This window comes from Narcine bancroftii, chromosome 11 (genome assembly GCF_036971445.1).
Source record: "Narcine bancroftii isolate sNarBan1 chromosome 11, sNarBan1.hap1, whole genome shotgun sequence".
Taxonomy (NCBI): domain Eukaryota; kingdom Metazoa; phylum Chordata; class Chondrichthyes; order Torpediniformes; family Narcinidae; genus Narcine; species Narcine bancroftii.
The window spans coordinates 46398132-46419528 of record NC_091479.1 but is presented as its reverse complement, the minus strand read 5'-3'; the positions used below and the strand labels follow the sequence as shown (position 1 = coordinate 46419528).

General features: G+C 40.5%; 1 protein-coding gene across 4 annotated transcripts in view; it reads right to left on the bottom strand.

The window, feature by feature from the left end:
* The window catches only part of LOC138745756 (uncharacterized), a 404057-nt gene that overhangs the window by 368718 nt on the left and 13942 nt on the right, over positions 1-21397 (bottom strand). For 2 of the 4 annotated variants that reach the window (XR_011346487.1, XR_011346488.1), the window contains one exon: positions 1908-2049. The gene's annotated coding sequence lies outside the window, so the exon portion shown is untranslated. Of the gene's footprint in view, positions 1-1907; positions 2050-3563; positions 3629-21397 lie in introns of all 4 variants that reach the window. The other 2 variants (XR_011346484.1, XR_011346485.1) reach the window with 2 other exon arrangements.

The following is a 21397-nucleotide window of genomic DNA, read 5'->3' as shown; positions in this document are numbered from 1 at the left end:
GGTTGAATGTTTTTGTTTCAGGACTTTGTGAAAGTCTGACTGGGGGTGGGTGACACTGAGTCCTTTAGTCACCTGCCACTTGTGGACTTTACCACACCCAGATTTTTAGGGGGCTACTACTCTTGAGTAGCTTGTTTAGGGATTGATTTTTCTCTTTTTTTGGGAATTTTTAAAATAGGTGGGATTCGAATACAGCGAGACTTAGAAGGGGAGCATTATTTTATAGTAGGATTCACATTTGTTAGAAGGTTTAACAGTGATATACTATGAACTGTGTCAGATACAGTGGCACCAGGTTCACAGGGGGAGAACGTTTAACAGTGATATACGGTATGTTGAGGTAGATAATTTGACACCAGGAGTAAAGTGGGGATCAGGTTTAATGGTGATGTACTGTAGACTGAGGCAGATACTGTGACACCAGGTTCACATGGGAATAAGGTTTAATGGTGATGCACGGTATGTTGATGTAGATCATGTGATACCAGGTGCACAATGGGGATAATGCTTAACGGTGTTGTATGGTAGACTGAGGCAGATACAGTGACACCAGGTTCACAGTGGGGCGGAGGTTTAATGGTGATATACCGTATGTTGAGGTAGATAATGTGACACCAGGTGCACAGTGGGGATAAGGTTCAACGATGATGTCCGGTAGACTGAGACAGTTACTGTGACGTTGGGTTCACAGCAGTGAAAAGGTTTAACAGTAACGTACGATAAACTGTGTCAGATACAGTGACACCAGGTTCACAGTGGGGAGAAGGTTTAACAGTAATGTACGATAAACTGTGTCAGATACAGTGACACCCGTTCACAGATGTGTAAATGTTTAACGATGATGTATGGTAGACTGATAAGAGATACTGAGACAATGGTTTCAGAACATTAACACGGTTTATCAGTCATGTACAATAAACTGTATGAGATACTGCGACACCAGGTTCAGAGTGGGGAGACGTTTTAACGGTAAAGTACTGTAGACGTTGGGATATACTGTGACGCTGAGTTCAGGGCAGTAAGAAGGCTTAATGGTGATATGCTTTAAACTGAGGCAGATACTTTAACACCAGGTTCACAGGAGGAAAAGGCTTAATGTTTATGAACGGTAGAATGAGGTAGAAAATGTGAGATGGATTCCACAGTAGTAAGAAGGTTTAACAGTGATTTACTATAAACTGTGTCAGATACTGTGACACCATGTTCACATTGGGGAGAATGTTTAACAGTGATGTACGGTAAATTGAGATGGATACCGTGACATCGGGTGCACAGTGGGGAGGAGGTTTATCAGTGATGTACGATAGACTGAGATCAATACTGTGACACCAAGTTCACGGTATTGAGAAGGTTTAACGGTGATGTACGGTAGACTGAGGCAGATACTGTGACGCCAGGTTCACATTGGGGAGAAGTTTTAACGGTGATATACTGTAAATTGAGATATATACCGTGACACCAGGTTCACAGTGGGGAGAAGGTTTAACGGTGATGGACGGTACACTGAGGCAGATTCTATTACACAAGGTTCACAGGGGGGAGAAAGTTTAATGTTGATGTACGATAGACTGAGGCAGAAACTTTGAGACAGGATTCACATTCGTGAGAAGGTTTAACATTGATGTACGATTAACAGTGTCAGATACTTTGACATCAGGTTCATATTGGGGAGAAGGTTTAACGGTGATGTACAGTAGAGGGAGGCAGATACTGTGACACCAGGCTCATTGAATTGTTCATTTATCTTAATTACAACATCTAATTTATATGCTCCATTTTTTTGTGGCAACTTCCAAACATTCCATAAACTTCTATTCTAATCAGATTTTGTTCATTTAAATAGGTCACCACGAAAAGCCTAAATCGTTTGGTCTCTTAAGTACGCTGCACAAAATTAAATTCTTTACCTGGGTTTGGTTCAACGGCACTTCAGTCTGCTTCATTATTTTTTTTTGCCCCTCATTTTGTGCTTTCTGCTTTGCCCAGCCGATACGCCAAATGGGCATCCAACTCTGTCTTCTCAGCTTCACCCAACGTTTCCTCTGTAAACTTGAGCAAACCAAGAAGACTAAAGTTAAAATTTTCACATTGGCATTTTCAAACACAAAAATGACGCTGTGAGTTGCAATTTCACATCAAAATCCCACTTGCTAAACTTGCAAGCAACTGAATCGCATCCAACAGCTGGAAAATTGCAAGAGAACTGCTTGGTTAAAGCAAAGACTCCACCCACTCACCCCATTAAAGGCCTCCAAGTTTACAACAGATAGCAACCTGAAAGTTAAATACAAACATCTGTATCAGGAAGATTAACGGGCTTAAAAAAATAATTTCTACTATTGAAAGAAAACTCCTCAGGGAACACCAGGCTCTTGTTGAACAATTCCTGTGGTATTGCTCAAAATGGTTTGAATCTTGATTTCAAGCAGAGTCATTTGGTGAGATTGTTGGTCCAGAACAAACCCTGCCAACACACTCCCTTAAATACCTGCAAAGACCTGGTTCAGCTCTGCTCCATGCTAAAGCTATCAAGCTTTTCTGAAAAGATAACAAACTTCAGATGCTGGTACATTGAGTCACAAAAACACTAATGCTTCCCTGAACAACACAACAAGAACCTTCCCGAGTGGTAAATATCAACAAGACATAATATCATTTCACTGTTGTGTTTGTGTCGTTGGAGAATTCCCTTTCCATTCAATCAGAATTAGAGTTTTGGGTGCTGTATTTGAGAAAAGATGTGCTGGTGTTGGAGAAGGTCAGAGATGATTTACTGGAATGATATCAGGAATGAAAGGGTTAGTGTATGAGGAACAATTGTCGACTCTTCGACTGTACTAGTTGGAGTACAGAAGGATAAGGGGGACCTCAGAGGCATTTCAAATGCTGGAAGGCTTGGACAGAGTACATATGGCAAAGATGTTTCCATTGGTAGGAGATTCTAGGACAGGAGAGCATAATTTCAGGATAAAAGGGTGTCAATTTAAAACAAATGTGGAAAAAATTATTTTGTCAGTGCGTCGTAAAACCCACGTGAGGTCATTGGGTGTATTTAAGGCAGAGATTAACAGGTATTTGATACGTCAAGGAATTAATGGTAATGGGGAGAGAGCTGGGCAGTGGGGCTGAGTGGAAGAATGGTGGAACAGACTCGACGGGTCTACTTCTGCTCCTATATCTTGTGATCTATATCCTGCTGGAGACCTAGACAACCCTCCTCTTGTGTTCCATTCTTAGAAAACATTCTGCATCGTGGTTTTATGTCACGTGAACCCATTTCCGATTGAATCCCATGTTACAAGTAACCCAATGCAAATTCTGCATTGAGAGGACTGCAGCTTCCTCATTTTAAAAATTGTTATGGAGCAGCTCAAATGAGGCTTCTTTTTTTGAAAGGGATAAAATAGAATCAAATAAAATAGGAGAGGGAAAAGCAGAAGAATTTATGTACAAGTGGGAATCAAAATTAATGGTTGGTGATAAAGATACACAATTGTTGAAACATTTGATTAATATATGGAATAAAATAAATGATGTAATTGGTGTAAGTGGATGTACATCACCCAGAATGGCTTTGATTCAAAATCCTCGTATCCTCGTATCTTCAGGATCATCAATTGCTGGATAGCTGGTTTCGTAAGGGGATTATAAATGTTGAAGATTGTTATGAAAGGGGTCAATTAATGTCATTTGAGCAACTGAGAAATAAATATCATATAACTCATCGCAATCTTTTTTGCTATTTCCAACTAAGAGCATTTTTTTATATAATTTTTTATCTTTCACACCATAAATCACATTAACCATGATACACATTTTTTCCTTTTCACACATATACAATGTCATTTTCTCACCCCCCTCCCTCCTCCCCTCCCACCCTCCCCACCTCCCCCCTCCCGTCCATTTAAGGTATAAAATCTAGGATACATTAAACCAGTCAGACAATGTTGTCATTCAATAAAAATACACCAGAAATTCCACTGAGTCCATTCTTTTCATTTCCTTTTCCTTCCGTTAACTTAGGTAGTGATTGTCCCCAGTAGGTTTTCGCTATTGTGTTTAATATAAGGCTCCCATATTTGTTCGAATATTTCAATATTATTTCTTAAACTATATGTTATTTTTTCTAATGGAATACATTTATTCATTTCTATATACCATTGTTGTATTTTCAAATTATCTTCCAATTTCCAGGTTGACATAATACATTTTTTTGCTACGGCTAGAGCTATCTTAACAAATCTTTTTTGTGCATCCTCCAAATCAATTCCAAATTCTTTGTTTTTTATGTTACTTAGGAGAAAGATCTCTGGATTCTTTGGCATATTGTTTTCTGTTATTTTATTTAATATCTGATTGAGATCTTCCCAAAATTTTTCTACTTTTTCACATGTCCAGATTGCATGAATTGTTGTTCCCATTTCTTTTTTACATTGAAAACATCTATCAGATACTGTTGGGTCCCATTTATTTAACTTTTGAGGTGTAATGTATAGCCTGTGTATCCAGTTATATTGTATCATACGTAACCTCATATTTATTGTATTTCTCATCGTTCCAGAGCATAACTTCTCCCATGTTTCCTTTTTTATCTTTATATTTAAATCCTGTTCCCATTTTTGTTTAGTTTTACCATTTGTTTCTTCATTCCCCTTTTCTTGCAGTTTAATATACATATTTGTTATAAATCTTTTGATTATCATTGTAGCTGTTATCACATATTCAAAGTTACTTCCCTCTGGCAAACTCAAACTGCTTCCTAATTTATCCTTCAAGTAGGATCTCAATTGGTAATATGCCAGTGCTGTATCTTGAGTTATATTGTATTTATCTTTCGTTTGTTCAAAGGATAATAATCTATTTCCTGAAAAACAATTTTCTATTCTTTTAATCCCTTTTTTCTCCCATTCTCTAAAGGAAAGGTTATCTATTGTAAAAAGGAGTAACTTGTTTTGCGTCAATATTAGTTTTGGTAATTGATAATTTGTATTATTTCTTTCTACATGAATCTTCTTCCAAATATTGAGTAGATGATGTAATACTGGAGAACTTCTATGTTGTACCAATTTTTCATCCCATTTATAAATATGTGTTCAGGTGTCTTTTCCCCTATTTTATCTAATTCTAATCTAGTCCAATCTGGCTTTTCCCTTGTTTGATAAAAATCTGATAGGTATCTTAATTATGCGGCTCTATAATAATTTTTAAAGTTTGACAGTTGTAAGCCTCCTTGTTTATACCATTCCATTAATTTATCTAGTGCTATCCTCGGTTTCCCCCCTTTCCATAAAAATTTCCTTATTATTTTCTTTAACTCCTTGAAGAATTTCTCTGTCAGTTGTATTGGCAATGCCTGAAATAGGTATAATATCCTTGGAAAAATGTTCATTTTAATACAGTTTATCCTTCCTATTAGTGTTAATGGTAAATCTTTCCAATGCTCTAAATCATCCTGTAATTTTTTCATTATTGGATAATAATTGAGTTTATATAGTTGGCCAATCTTCTTCAGCATGATGCTGAACCAAGCCATGAAAGACCCCAACAATGAAGACGCTGTTTACATCCGGTACCGCACGGATGGCAGTCTCTTCAATCTGAGGCGCCTGCAAGCTCACACCAAGACACAAGAGAAACTTGTCCGTGAACTACTCTTTGCAGATGATGCCGCTTTAGTTGCCCATTCAGAGCCAGCTTTTCAGCGCTTGACGTCCTGCTTTGCGGAAACTGCCAAAATGTTTGGCCTGGAAGTCAGCCTGAAGAAAACTGAGGTCCTCCATCAGCCAGCTCCCCACCATGACTACCAGCCCCCCCACATCTCCATCGGGCACACAAAACTCAAAACGGTCAACCAGTTTACCTATCTCGGCTGCACCATTTCATCAGATGCAAGGATCGACAATGAGATAGACAACAGACTCGCCAAGGCAAATAGCGCCTTTGGAAGACTACACAAAAGAGTCTGGAAAAACAACCAACTGAAAAACCTCACAAAGATAAGCGTATACAGAGCCGTTGTCATACCCACACTCCTGTTCGGCTCAGAATCATGGGTCCTCTACCGGCACCACCTACGGCTCCTAGAACGCTTCCACCAGCGTTGTCTCCGCTCCATCCTCAACATCCATTGGAGCGCTCACACCCCTAACGTCGAGGTACTCGAGATGGCAGAGGTCGACAGCATCGAGTCCACGCTGCTGAAGATCCAGCTGCGCTGGATGGGTCACGTCTCCAGAATGGAGGACCATCGCCTTCCCAAGATCGTATTATATGGCGAGCTCTCCACTGGCCACCGTGACAGAGGTGCACCAAAGAAAAGGTACAAGGACTGCCTAAAGAAATCTCTTGGTGCCTGCCACATTGACCACCGCCAGTGGGCTGATAACGCCTCAAACCGTGCATCTTGGCGCCTCACAGTTTGGCGGGCAGCAACCTCCTTTGAAGAAGACCGCAGAGCCCACCTCACTGACAAAAGGCAAAGGAGGAAAAACCCAACACCCAACCCCAACCAACCAATTTTCCCTTGCAACCGCTGCAATCGTGTCTGCCTGTCCCGCATCGGACTGGTCAGCCACAAACGAGCCTGCAGCTGACGTGGACTTTTTACCCCCTCCATAAATCTTCGTCCGCGAAGCCAAGCCAAAGAAGAAAGAAATAGTTGGCCGAGATTTTTGTTTATTTGTACACCTAGGTATCTTATTGCTTGCATTTGCCACCTAAATGGTGATTCTTTCTTAAATTTTGAGAAATCCGCATCATTCATAGGCATTGCTTCACTTTTATTTACGTTGATCTTGTAACCCGACACTTCTCCATATTCCTTCAATTTCTTATATAATTCTTTTATTGATAGTTCTGGTTCTGTTAAGTACACTATAACATCATCCGCAAATAGACTGATTTTATATTCCTTGTCTTTTATTTTTATCCCTTTTATATTATTTTCTGTTCTTATCAATTCTGCTAGTGGTTCTATAGCTAACGCAAACAATAAAGGTGATAGTGGGCATCCCTGTCGTGTTGACCTGCTTAAGTTAAATTGCTTTGATACATGTCCATTTACTGTCATTTTCACTAATGGTCCCTTATATAATGCTTTAATCCAATTAATATACTTCTCCGGTAAACTGAATTTTTGCAATACTTTGAACAAATAATTCCATTCTACTCTGTCAAAGGCCTTCTCTGCGTCTAAAGCAACTGCTACTGTTGGTGCTTTATTCCCTTCTACTGCATGAATTAAGTTAATAAATTTACAAATATTGTCTGTTGTGCGTCTTTTTTTGATAAATCCAGTTTGGTCTAGATTTACCATTTTCGGTACATACTCTGCTAATCTATTTGCTAATAATTTAGCTATTTTCTTATAATCTGTGTTAAGTAAAGATATTGGTCTATATGACGCTGGTGTGAGTGGATCTTTCCCTTGCTTTAGTATTACTGTAATTATTGCTGTTTTACATGAATCTGGTAAGCTTTGCGTTTTATACTAAGAGCATATTTGAAGGATAAGTAGGGACCAACCATGTTGTACTGAAATAGAAATTCCTTATAAAGAGGAATTGTTAAAAAAAATTATTTGATGATGTCCTCTTTATTACAAGTAGGAACTTTTAAATGAGAAGTTCATAAGTTGAGACAAAGGTGGGAAATGGATCTGAATATTGTAATTGATTGGCAAATATGGGGAGGTCCATATCAGGATCTCAATGCAAGACATAAATTAGTTCAGTATAATTGTTTTTACATCAGTCATGTAGCAGATGTCAGCAAGGATTTTATCTTAAAGCTGCACCTGGAGTCAGGTGACTCAGGCTATTGGATTTGAAAACCTCCTCAGGAAACAGATTTGGCAATAGAAACATAGAAACATAGAAGATAGGAGCAGGAGTAGGTCATTCGACCCTTCGAGCCTGCTCCGCCATTCAACGAGATCATGGCTGATCTTAAAGTTCAATACCCCGTCCCCGCCTTCTCTCCGTAACCTTTAATACCCTTATACTGAAGAAATAGATCTAATTCCCTCTTAAATATATTTAATGAACCTGCCTCTACTGCCCTCTGTGGCAATGAATTCCACAGATTCACCACCCTCTGGGTAAAGAAATTCCTCCTCATCTCGGTCCTAAATGGTTTGCCTATTATCCTCAAACCATGGCCCCGGGTTCTGGATTTTCCCACAATTGGAAACATCCCATCTGCATCCATTCTGTCCAGTCTTGCCAGAATTTTATGTCTCTATGAGATCCCCTCTCAATCTTCTAAACTCCAGCGAGTACAATCCCAATTTGCACAATCTTTCCTCATAAGTCATTCCTGCCATTCCAGGTATCAGCCTGGTGAATCGCCTCTGCACTCCCTCCATTGCAAGAACATCCTTCCTTAGATAAGGTGACCAAAACTGCACACAATACTCCAGGTGTGGTCTCACCAAGGCCCTGTACAGCTGCAGTAAGGTATCCTTTTTCCTATACTCAAACCCTCTTGATATGAAGGCCACATACCATTTGCCTTTTTAACCGCCTGCTGTACCTGCATTCTCGCCTTCAGAGACTGGTGTACAAGTACCCCTAGGTCTCTCTGCACTTCCCCATCTCTTAATCTATTGCCATTCAAATAGTAATCTGCCCTCCGGTTTGTATTACCAAAATGGATAACCTCACATTTATCCACATTGTAGTGCATTTGCCATGTTTCTGCCCAGTCCCTCAATTTATCCAAATCACACTGGAGCTTCCTGACTCACACTTCCGTGCACACAACCCCTCCTAGCTTAGTGTCATCTGCAAATTTGGAGATATTACATCAAATCCCCTCATCCAGATCATTAATGTAAATTGTGAACAGCTGGGGTCCCAGTTCAGATCCCTGTGACACCCCACTGGTCACCGCCTGCCACTCAGAAAATGAGCCATTTATCCCAATTCTCTGTCTTCTACCTGCCAGCCAGTTCTCAATCCACATCAATACTTTGCCCCCAATCCCATGAGCCTTGATTTTGTAAGCCAGTCGTTTATGCAGGACCTTATCGAAGGCCTTTTGGAAGTCCAGGTACACCACATCCACTGGCTCTCCCCCATCTATTTTACCTGTCACCATCTCAAAGAATTCCAATAGATTTGTCAAGCACGATTTTCCTTTTGTAAATCCATTTTGACTCTGTCCGATCCCTTCTCTGCTAGTCATATGCTCCGCTATTACATCCTTAATAATGGATTCCATCATTTTGCCCACTACTGATGTAAGCCTCACCGGCCTATAATTCCCTGCTTTTTCTCTACCCCCCTTTTTAAATAGTGGGGTAACATTAGCTATCCTCCAATCCATGGGTACTGATCCTGAGTCTATCGAGTTCTGAAAAATAATTCTTAAAGCATCTGCTATCTGAATGGCCACTTCCTTGAGTACCCTACGATGTAGATTATCAGGTCCTTGGGATTTATCTGCCTTCAATCCCATCAATTTCCCCAAGACCATGTCCTTAGAGATACTGATTTCTTTCAGTTCCTCCCTTGCATTAGTCTCTATGTTTCCCAACATCCTTGGGAGGTTATTTGTATCCTCTCTTGTGAAAACAGAATGAAAGTAAGAATTTAATTGGTCTGCCATTTCCTTACACCCCATTATATATTCCCCTGATTCTGACTGCAAGGGACCTACTCTGGATTTCACCAATCTTTTCCTCTTGACATATTTATAAAATCTTTTGCTGTCGGTTTTTATATTTGCCGCAAGCTTACTTTCATAATTTATTTTTGCTCTCTTGATCACGTGATCCAGGGGAGTTGTATTAATTCACTTCAATGCAGCATTTTGGATCTATTGACCAAAGTTCCACACTGCAGCAGTGAGGAAGGAATTCACAACTAGTTTTTCTTCTACAGTTACTTCTTACACCAGTGAAATTGAATAGAATAAAATCAGATTTATCACATCAATGTTTAAGGTGTGGTGAAGATATCGCAACTTTCTTGCATTCAACTTATCTTTGTCCTAATGCAAGATCTTTTTGGGGAGAATTACAATATTTATGGAACAAGTTATAGGAGATGTTTTTCCACAGAATCTGACCTTATTTTTATTAAGAAATATGGAAGGAACAAGGACCAAATTAAATCTATTAATATATCAATTGAAATTTGTTAAATTAACGTTAGCGGTGATGAGGACATGTATAGAACTTACTTGGAAATCCCATATATTTTTAGGGATGCCAAGATGACATGCAAAAATTCAAAGTTGTATTCCTTTGGAAAAAATTACATTTCGCTTGAGAAATATATACTCTATGCTTTTGCAAATTTGGCACCTGAATATTCAAATATCAGGCTTCAATTTGTAATAATGCCCTTTCCATCCCTCTAGACATGTGAGATTCTCCTCTTAGTTAATTTTTTTTTTATTTAGATTTGTTAGATTTCTTCGCCACCGTGAACTCTGGGGAAGCGGACGACTAGTGCAGGGCACCAGAAAACAGAAAGACCACACCCCACCAACATCTCAGAAGCAGAGGATTCAATCCATGGGTCAGTGACCAAGGCAGCAGACCAGTGGGGGGTTCTGCAGCTGAAAGACCCACATAGGTGGCAGGTTGTTGGTGACTTGAAGAGAGGAACCCACGCAGGCTGTGGGCTTCTGGACAAAGCAGTCAAGGAACTCACACCAGGCTGTGGATTGCTAGAGACTTGGTCAAAACTGGCTAAAAGGGTGTCAGGTATCAGACCTGGGATACGAGTGAGTGCTAAATGGTTCCTAATTATGTCAGAGGTTCAAAACTGGAGCATACATCTGTGAGCATTAAAAGAGAATCCACAGACCCTCAGTGACTTGGCCCAGGGTTTGGGGTGGTGGGGGGTGGGGGGGGGGAGCACTCAGTCTTTCTCTGACTGCAAGAAGCATTTCAGGAAATTTCTGCCAGAGGTAAGTCTGTCTGCCTTATAGCAAGAAAAAAGCAATTTTGTGTGACATGACACTTTTTAATTACATGACAGTAAATTGTCTCCCGAAATAGAGAGAGGTTCAAGTTTCAAACTATTACAAACTCCACTCAACAGATTATACCTCTTCCCACTTTTTTTTTTGCAAGGACACCATTGATTTGATCACAACTCCTCTGCTGCATCTGTCCTGTGACAGATTATGTATTTTACATTGTATATAGAGATGTTTTTGAAAGAGTTAGATTGGAGGAGTCGTTTAGGTCACAAACAAACACATACACTGCACAAAACAGCTCTTATTTAAAATACAAGAGCTTTGCTGAGAGTGAGTCATTCAGGCGCCGAGAGTCTTTACAAAGACAAAACAAGGAGACTGTTTTGCTAAAGAATTTCAAAAGCAGGTGTAAATGGATTATTGTTTTAAAGCAACAGATTAATGGACTCAGAAGTTTGAGTCCAGTGCAGTCATCTGGCTGATACCAGTTTGCTATTCTAAGAAGGTCATGTGGTTTTTCAAGCAGAGAAGAGAGACCAAATAGGCTTTTTCTAAAAGAGAGAGAGAGAGAGAGAGAGAGAGATGGCAAGCCAGCATCTTGTTTTTAAGATGGGTCGTGAGTTCTCAGTTCAGCCTGTTGAAAAACAGGAAATGGCTGGCTAGAAATGATGTTTCACCTGAAATAAGGGAAACAAAAGGAAATCAATGGTGACCTGCAGAAGAGGTTATCATTTGGAAAACCCTTATGGGTCAAGGTTCTTTGGCAAGACACCAAAGTGGCTGATCAGAGGGAATCAGTTTATGTGTGTTCAATGAGCAGGAAATCCCTCTCTGAAACCAACAAGAGCTTTCCTGGAGGGTAAACATTTACTTTTAAGCACCAGAGCTTATCATTCATATTCAAATTCATAAATGTTGAATTCTATGCACAGTATAAGAATTGATAGACACCGGTGAACTTGGAGTTGTGTCAAAGAACTTTATGCACATTAAATACACCTGCACTTCGAATTAGAAGGGGGTAATGGAAGGCTGTTAATAGTGATAAGTTAAAGTTTGATCCCGTTTTTTTTAAAAAGAAAATTAAAAACAATGTTTGTTTAAGTATGAATGGTGTTATTGCTTAAAATCTGCCTGTGATGGAAAGTATTCTTGGACTGAATAGACATCTGGGCCAAATGGCTATTTAAAGACAATCTGTACATGATTGTACATCCTAAAGTACAATGACTACTTCTATCCACTAAAGATTGTTAAAGAGCAAGAATAGACAATACAATCACATAAAATTCCCATCCATACAGCACACGTATTAATACACAGAACGATCACACCTCCTTATCGGTCAGGAAGGGCCTACACTTCCCAAGGAGCCTGAGAAAGTCAAGGCTAACGGCTCTCATCCTGAGATTTTACAGGAGCGCAGTTGAGTCTCGACCTTTGGATGGTCTAGTTGCTGTATAGCATCAGACAGCAATGATGCAGAGTAGTGAGGATCACTGGGGTCTCCCTTTTTCTGTAGATGACATTTACTGGGAGTGTTATTCAAATTGGGCTCAAGGAATAGTACAAAGACCATTTTGATCTAGTGAACAGCATCTTTAACCACGTCCATCATCAAAATCAAGACTTACATGCTGGGGAATAGCATCTTCCCACAGGCTGTGAGATGGATGAAACACACACACACACACACACACACACACACACACACACACACACACACACACACACACACACACACACACACACACACACACACACACACACACACACACACACACACACACACCAGGTTAGTCAACACAAAACTGCTTTATTCAGTCTTTACAGGCTTCTTCTATTTACACCGTGTCCCGGGCTCCATGGGTCAAGGTGGGACATCATTTGTGAGTTTGCTGTAGATCCACGGGACCACAGGTTTAAATTAAGCCCTGTGAGTGTCCTGCACCTTCCGGCAGGGGAAATCACAGATCAACGTGCCATTCCTCGACACGCAGGACCACGTGCATGCGGTCAATTAAATGGATGAGTTCCCAGCTGTCTGCCTTATGATTTCATGTGCCCGCCAAAGAACCTGGCTCTCTCGGCCCGCTACATTACTGATACACACCCCACCCCCCACCAGAACCGTCACCAGAAAGTAAAACACCAGTTGCATGCACCTTAGGTGGACACCCTCATCGTCTCGGCTGGGGGCAATGAAAGGGTGAAGCGGGATCCAAATGGGCAGAGGTTTTGTCTGTCCCAACTAAACAGCTGCGAATGTCCCCCAATGTCTAAAGTATACTCAAACCCATTCTTCTTTACCACGCGGAAAACGCCCTCATACGCTTGTTGTATCAGCACTCCTCGGTCCTGTCTGCGCACAAAAACAAAATCAGTGTCCAGGAGTGGTGGGGTACATTCTGTTAAGGGGATCCAAGCCAGTGGGTTGGAAAAGCTTTGCTGATCACGATACCATGTCGAAGCTGTGGAAGGTAGTTCAGATCAGAGTTGGTTTTGAAATGAATGTCCCATGAAACTGTAAGGACCGTACCATAAACCATCTCCGCGTACAATGCAGACATATCTTACTTTGGAGCTGTGCGCACTCCCAAAGGAATGCATGGCAACTCATCAACCTAATTGGGACCAGTGAGTCGGGCCTTAAAAGTGGACTTCAGTTGCTGGTGGGAACGTGGGTGAATTGTGTTCCGCGGATTGAATTAATGTGGGAAAACCAAATCTAGCCATCCAGTTGACGATGATTGCTCTGGCCCTTGTCTCAGTGTCACTGGATGGCAACGGGACGGCCTCTGGCCAGCGCGTGAAATGTTCTACAACTGTTAGAATGTATCTCATGTTTTTAGATTCTGGCAATGGTCCAAGCAGGTCCACATGCACATGTTCCAACTGCCTGCATACTGTCAGGAAATGTTGAAGATGTGCCTTAGTGTGGCACTGAATTTTGGCAGTCTGGCAGGAGGTACATGTGCAAACACATTGCACGACGCCTTTTCTCAGTCCATGCTATACATATTTATTTGACATGCGCTTGACAAATGTTCTGATGGACGGATGAGATAAGCTGTGTATCTGGTCAATAAGGTGTTTCCTCCAAGATGCAGGAAACATTGGTCTAATGTAGCCCAAAAACATGTCACAAAGTAAGGTTGGCCACCCAGTTATGCTGCCCTCTGCTGTATGTCCAGGTTAGTAATGGCCGGACTGTATGCCTGAACATCTGGGTCCATTGCCTGGATACTGGCTAATTCAGAAATATCAATGTCACCCTGGATATGATATATAGTCGGTCTGGACAGCATATTCGTGATGCCATTGTTTTTACCAGATGTTATCCAAGTAGATCTAAGGGAACTCTAAATCTCTGCCCAAAGTGTCTATAACCCGCTGGCAGGCTTGAGCACCATTCTTCAACTCAAGTGGCATCCTAAGACATTCAAAAAGCCCAGAAGGGGTAATAATCACCGTTTTAGGAATGTCTTCCTTATGGATGGGATCTGATGGTATCTCATGATAAGATCAACCGTGGAGAAAGCACAGAAGTGTGCAGATGGGAGGCAAAATCTTCCATATGAGGGGATGTTAAGACAGTGGGTCTTATCCTGAGATATGGTCTGCTGGCCTTCATAAATCATAGCATAGACTAGAGTATAGCTGGAAAGTGATGCTGCAACTGTTGAAGGCATTGGTGAGGCCAGGTTTGGAGAATTGTTTTCAGTTCTGGTCTCCAAATATAGGAAGGAAATAGATAAGGTGGAGAGGGTGCAGAAAAGATTTACAAAAATGATACATGGCTTACAACATCTCGAGTACAGAGAAAGATTAAGGAGACAGCGACTTTATTCATTGGAACGTAGATGGATGAAGGGGGTTATGATAGAGGTATTCAAAATTATAAAAGGAATAGATAGACTAGACGTGAGTAGACTCTTTCCCCTGAGGGCAGGGGAGGTTGGAACAAGAGGGCATGAGTTCAAGGTAAGGATGCAAAACTGTAGGAGGAATGTTAGAGGATGTTTCTTCACTCAGAGAGTGGTGGCAGAATGGAATGATCTTCCAGAAGAGATCATTGCGGCAGGGTCCTTTCTGTCATTTAAGAGAAGGTTGGATGTGTACATGGATATGAGGGGGTTGGAGGGATATGGCCAGAGTGTTGGAGGTGAAAACTAGTGGAGTTGTTCATGTGAACTGACACAGACTCGAAGGGCCAATATGACCCGTTTCCATGCTGTAAACGGTCATATGGTTATATGTGCTGGGCTCCACAGGTCAAGATGGGACATCATTAAGAGTTTGCTGCCAGCAGGTTTGAATTAAGCCCGATGAGTATTCTGCGCTTTCCGGCAGGAGACTCCAAAATTCAAAAAGATGAATTAACTATTTCCATGACCCTCCATTTTTACGTCTATTTTTCTAAATCCACTCCATATTCTAGACATCTTTACTTAACTCAACCCACATTTCTTCTCCCATTCAAAGTACTCAGCAATATACCAAGGCAGTAAAATAAAAACTCAATGCTGGAAATACTCAGCGGATCATCTACTGGAAAAGTAATTGGAGTTAAAACCTTCAGGTCGATAACCTTTCACTGGGATTCAGAAAGAAGATCAAATTAACCTGATTCTCTTTGCTGAGAAAAAAGAAGAGGGGAAATAACAAATTCAATATGTGGGATGAAATGCCCGAGCAGCAGAAATGGCAGTGGTGCTGGATGAGTGGAGTCGACTCGTTGATCAGCACATCTGTCTGGATGGAGGGGTAAAGGATAAACTAGACAAACATGATGCCGTCACTGTGAGGTACAATACGACAGCTGCAGAGAATCTGAAATGAAGGAATGGTGAAAATACTTGTTTTTGGATCAATGTGACAAAATTTGACCTGACAAAAGAAAACAAAATTGCTTTGCTCTGCCAGAACTCTCTAGATCAAGGGGCACAATAAAATAGTCCAGAAGTCAACATTATGAAATTGAACAGAGAAGTGATAGAAATTGGCAAGAGATAAAACACAGTTACATAATTCCATGAAAGTGGTGTCACAGGACGACAGGGATCTAAAGACAGCTTTTGTCATCTTGGCCTTCATTAATTAACATATTGAAATTAGGAGTTGGGAAGTTATGGTGAGGTTGTAAAAGATGTTGGTGAGGGAAAAATTAGAGTATTGTGTGCAGTTCTGGTCACCTAACTACAGGAAGGGTATTAGTAAGATTGAAAGAGTGCAGAGAAGATTTACTAGGAAGCTGCCAGATCTTCAGGAGTTGAGCTACAAGGAAAGGTTGAACATGTTGGGACTTTATTCCTTGGAGTGTCGAAAAATGAGTAAGAGATTGCTTAAAGTGGAATATGAATGGGAAAAAAGGCTGAGAAAGACTGCCGTTGACCCAATTGTGAAGGAAAAATTTTGCTTGAGAAAAATTGTCATTGGTCCATTTCCTCTAGAGTTATGAAACCACACACAGAATAAGTCAATGACGTACAATTAAAACAGTGGTTTTCAAACTTTTTCTTTCCAATCACATTCCACCTTAAGTAATTCCTTACCACAGAGCTCTTCTGGCACAAGGATTAAGTGGAATATGATCCAGGGGGTGGGGGTGTGGAGGAGGAGTTTGAAAATCACTGCTCGAGATTAAAATGATTCTCCATCTCCGTTTTAAGCAGACATCCTTTTATTCTGAGGTTGTGCCCACTGGTCCTACACTCTCCCAGTACTGGCAAAATTCTCTCTATCCAGCCCTTTCACTATACATCAGATTTCAATGAGGTCCTGCCTCATCCTTCTAAACTCGGGCGAGTACTGGCCCAGAACCATCAAATTATTCCTCTCATCCCCAGGGTCATTCTTTTAAACCATCTCTGGACCATCACATCCTCTCTTAGAAATGGGGCCTAAAATTGCTCACAACACTTAAGAGATCAGGACAACCAAAAGGTGGTCACGTGAGGGAAGACAGCTGCAGGGCTGCCTAGAGTTCATGGATTGGATGGTGTTCAAGGAGTCAGCTGAGGGGAGGTTGGGAGGGGGGGGTTCGTGGAAAGATGGCATCGGAAAATGACGTGAGAAGACACCTCTCCCTGACTGAACTATTCAATACTCGAACTGTAGTGAATTATTTGACTTTATCAATGTTTTGAACATTAATTTACTACTGTAGGATTCTGGAAATGAAGAAAGGAAAACAGCAGTGTTGGGCACTGACAGTTGCCCTAATAATCAAAAAGACAAAGACTAAGGGGAGCGATAGGCTTTATTACACACAAGACTGCAGGCCCGCGTGCAAGCTAGGTAAGTGAAGGGATGGAAGAGGTGGCTCGACCTTTATGGCCTGGGTCACAGGGGAGGAGTCCAGGGAGGAGTCTCGGAGAGGATGTCATCAGGAGGGTGGCCAGCCCATGCCGATACTGGTCAGTTAATACAATACCATTTCATTACCAGCAACTTAGAAAAAAACCTAGGTTTTCAACCTGTGAAAAGTGCAGAAGAAGCAAGGCCGACCTTCCAGAAGGAAACTCAGGAGCAGTTAGAGATAGATCCAAATCCTCAATGTGGAACCCAAGAGAAGCTGGAAGAAACGTCTGCATCCTCTGCGCCTCCAGAGACGCAAGATATCGCCAAGATCTTTGGCCTGGGGGTGGGCCAGGAGAGTGAGCGTGGAATCCGATCCAAGCCTGGCTTGACTAAGGAGACCAGGGGGGTGGGTGCCCGAATGTGCGCGCGTGTTCGCGGGAAGGCGAATGACTGTATGCAGCAGCCCATCTGAAGATGCTCATCTGGTGCTACTGAGCTTCTCAGCATGGATGGATGTTCTCACATGCAGGAAATCCACAGTAGGGCAGCCAGGTATGAGGTGGAGGAGGACAACTCAGAAATTCGAGAAGAAGAAGAGCACGAATGACTATTTGCTGCAGTTGGACTTACTGAAGGAAGGCCTTAGGCTTTAACAACATCTCCATCTCCAATGAAAGCTGTTGTTTAACCACAGACACCTTCCCCAGTCTTTAAGGCCCCTGCAACAGGGATGGAAGTCAACTTCATGTCTACAGAACTGATCCAACCAAATGAAAAGATGATGTCTTCTATGACCTAATATTTTGAAACTTTAAATGATCAATTTGCTGGTATAAAGGAAATAATGGCTGGTATGTGTGAATAAATTACATTTATTCAAGTTGATATTAATAAGAGTTTAACAGCAGTGGACACTAGACAAGATCAATTTAAGAAGATCGAAGACATTTTTATTGACTGTAAGGACTGTGGGGACCATTATGCGGAGAGCATAGATCATATTGAGGAGGTGTTTACAGGCTAGGATGTCCAGAAGAGAGATTTGTTAAAAAACATTGATTCGTTAGAAAATCAAAGTTGTCGAATTAATATTAAGATAGTTGGTCTGCCGGAAGATATTGATGGTTCAGATCCTGTAAAATTATTTCTGGAAATGTATTCCAGAGATGTTGGGAGTCGAGACTTTTTAGATAGGGCTCATAGGGTGTGAAGGAGAAAACCTTTTCTGGGTCAAATCTCAAGAGCAGTTCTTTTAAGATGTTTGTGATATCAGGATAGAGAAATTATATTGCGGCTTGCAGTTCAGAAAGCTCGCCTTGATCAAAGCCCAATGATAGTTCAAGGCAATAGGGTTTTATTTTATGCTGATTTAAGTCAGGAGATTATTAAGTGACAGAAAGAGTTTAATCTGGTCAAAGCAGTGCTGTGGAAGAAAGGGTATAAGTTTACTTTTCGGTGTCCGATGATATTTAAGGTGAATTATGGGCCAGATCAGTCTCAATGTTTTGAGAGTCCTTATGGTGCATTATCTTTTGCAAATTCCTTCCCAGATTTGAAGGAATTGATGGGGAAAATGCCCAAGGTTAAAATTGGGAACGGAACAGGGAAACGAATTGGAATCAGAATTGGTGAGTGATGTTGAAGATGAAGCTCAAGCTCAATGTGGGTGTTATCACTGGGATGACTGATGGGTTTTAATGTTCGGTTGGGGGGTGGTGATTGACTCTGCTACTTCTAAAGTCATCTGTCAAATGTGGTATTAACTGCAGCTGGTCCACAGAGGGGGGTCCGACTTTTGTACTTGTAGATTTTTACATTTTTTACAGGGATTTCTTATTGTTTGAAAGGGGGGGTTTAGGTTTTTTAAAATATGTAATTGCTCTGTGAAGTGCCAATCTCAAGAGGAAATTAAGTTATGGCTCATTTAAATTTTGTGACCTTCAATGTTAAAGGACTTAATAATCAGATGAAAAGGAAGTGAATATTGGCATATATAAAGAAAATGAAGGTTGATGTTGCCTTTTTGCAAGAAACTCGTTTGTCTGAGAAAGAACATATGAAGTTGATGAGAGATTGTGTAGGACATGTTTTTCATCTTCATTTAATTCGAAAGCTAGAGGTGAGTTGCTACTTTGGTTCATAAGAAGATACCGTTTCAGTTGGAATCATTCTCTGCCACATTGGGTAGAGAGCTGTTGGTGAATTGTAAAATTTTTGCTGAAGCATGGACTTTGATGAATGTTTATCCACCCAATGAAAATGACGAAGATGCTATTTCTGAAACTTTTTTGAATCTGGGTCAAGCTAATGAAAATATTTTGGTTGGTGGGGATTTTAATTGTGTGTTGGATAAATTTCTAAAAACTGTACAAAGAACCAAAATGGCTAAATGGATGTTAGACTCAATGAAAGATTTGAATTTGGTGGAAATGTGGTGTAAGTTAATTCTGACAGAAAAATACTTTTCTTTTTATTCACCCAGACATGATCCTTTTTTGAGAATCGACTTTTGTTTAACATCAGCACAATTACAGGGTAAATTTATACATGCAGAGTATATGAGTAGGATTTTATCGGATCATTCCTCATTGTTAAGTAGAAGTACACAATCCTTTTTCCAGACATCTAAAATCCGGAAAGCTCCAAACATCAGCAAGTGGGAGAGAGATGGCAGCGCGAGTCAGGCAGGTGAGGAGTGGAGCAAAAATATCAGTGTGACTGGAATGGAGTGGGGGTGGATACAGCAGCATAATTTGGGTGGGCTTAAATCTGGCTTTCCAAAATCCAAAAAAATCTGAAATTCAGAACACAGTGACCCCCCCCCCCCCCACCAAAGGGATCTGGATAAAGGATTGTGCACCTGCACATGTTCTGGTTTGCATAATGTAGACACCCCTAACCGGTGAAGGTTTAATGGGATGTTATTGAAGCACCCAAAGTTTCTAAGTTAAATCAAAGACCATATTCAATCTTATTTGCCAATTAATACATATTCAGTACAAAGTAAATTTGTTCTGTGGGATGCTTCAAAAGCTTATTTAAGAGGTCTGATAATCAATTATTCTGCAAGAATTAAGACGCAGCATTTGGCAGAGAGGCAAAATTTGGAGAAGGAAATAACAATTTGAGAGAAGGAATCCCAACGAAATTCGACTGTGGATAAAAAGACTTTTTTGATTCAGTTGAAACTGTTATAATATAATGCAAACATATAAATATGAAAAATTAATACAATGATCTAAATAGAATTACTGTGAGTAAGGAGAAAGAGCGCATAAAGTTTTGCTTGGCAATTAAAGACTGAACAGGCATCAAGGACAATAAATGCGATAAGAAATAATATAAGAGTTACTTTTAAACCTCAGGAAATGAATGATGAATTTCACTCATTTTACCAGAATTTATATCCCTTTGATTAAAACAGGATGAGGAACGTGTTGAGTTTTTTTTAGGTAGTTTGGAGTTATCGGTTTTGGACGATAAAGATAGGACAGAATTGGAAGTTCCTTTCAGTGATTTAGAAATTGAAGAAGTGATATTGAATATCACCTGGAGAAGATGGGTTTACAGGAGGGTTTTATAAAGAATTTTATGAAGTCTTGTCTCCTGTTTTGATGGATGTTCTTAAACAAGCTACAGAAGAGCAAAAGCATTTCCAGAATCCTTTTCTAGAGCTAGACTTAGTTATTGCAAAAAAGGAAGAGCCCCATTGAAAATTGCCTCATATCGACCAATATCGTTATTAAATGTAGTTTATAAGATAGTAGCTAAGGTATTGGCTAATAGACTTGTGAAGTATTTATCATGTTTAATACATGTTGATCAAGCAGGTTTTATTAAGAATAGATTTTCTTCTGAAAATATTGTTAGACTGTTGACGTTGATTCCTGTGTCAAGACATTGTTTGAATCAATCAATGATAGTGGCATTAGATGCAGAAAAAGCCTTTGATCGAGTTGAAAGGTACTTTTTATTTAAATACTTGAAAGATTTAAGTTTGGACCTTTTTTGCCTGGTTGGGTTAAAGACTTGTATAAAAATCCCTTGGTGAGGATGGTGACAAATGGACAAATTTCAGATACGTTTAATTTAACACGCTTCACTGGGCAAGGTTGTCCTTTGTCACCATTGGTGATAGAACCGCTAGCCCAAGCTATAA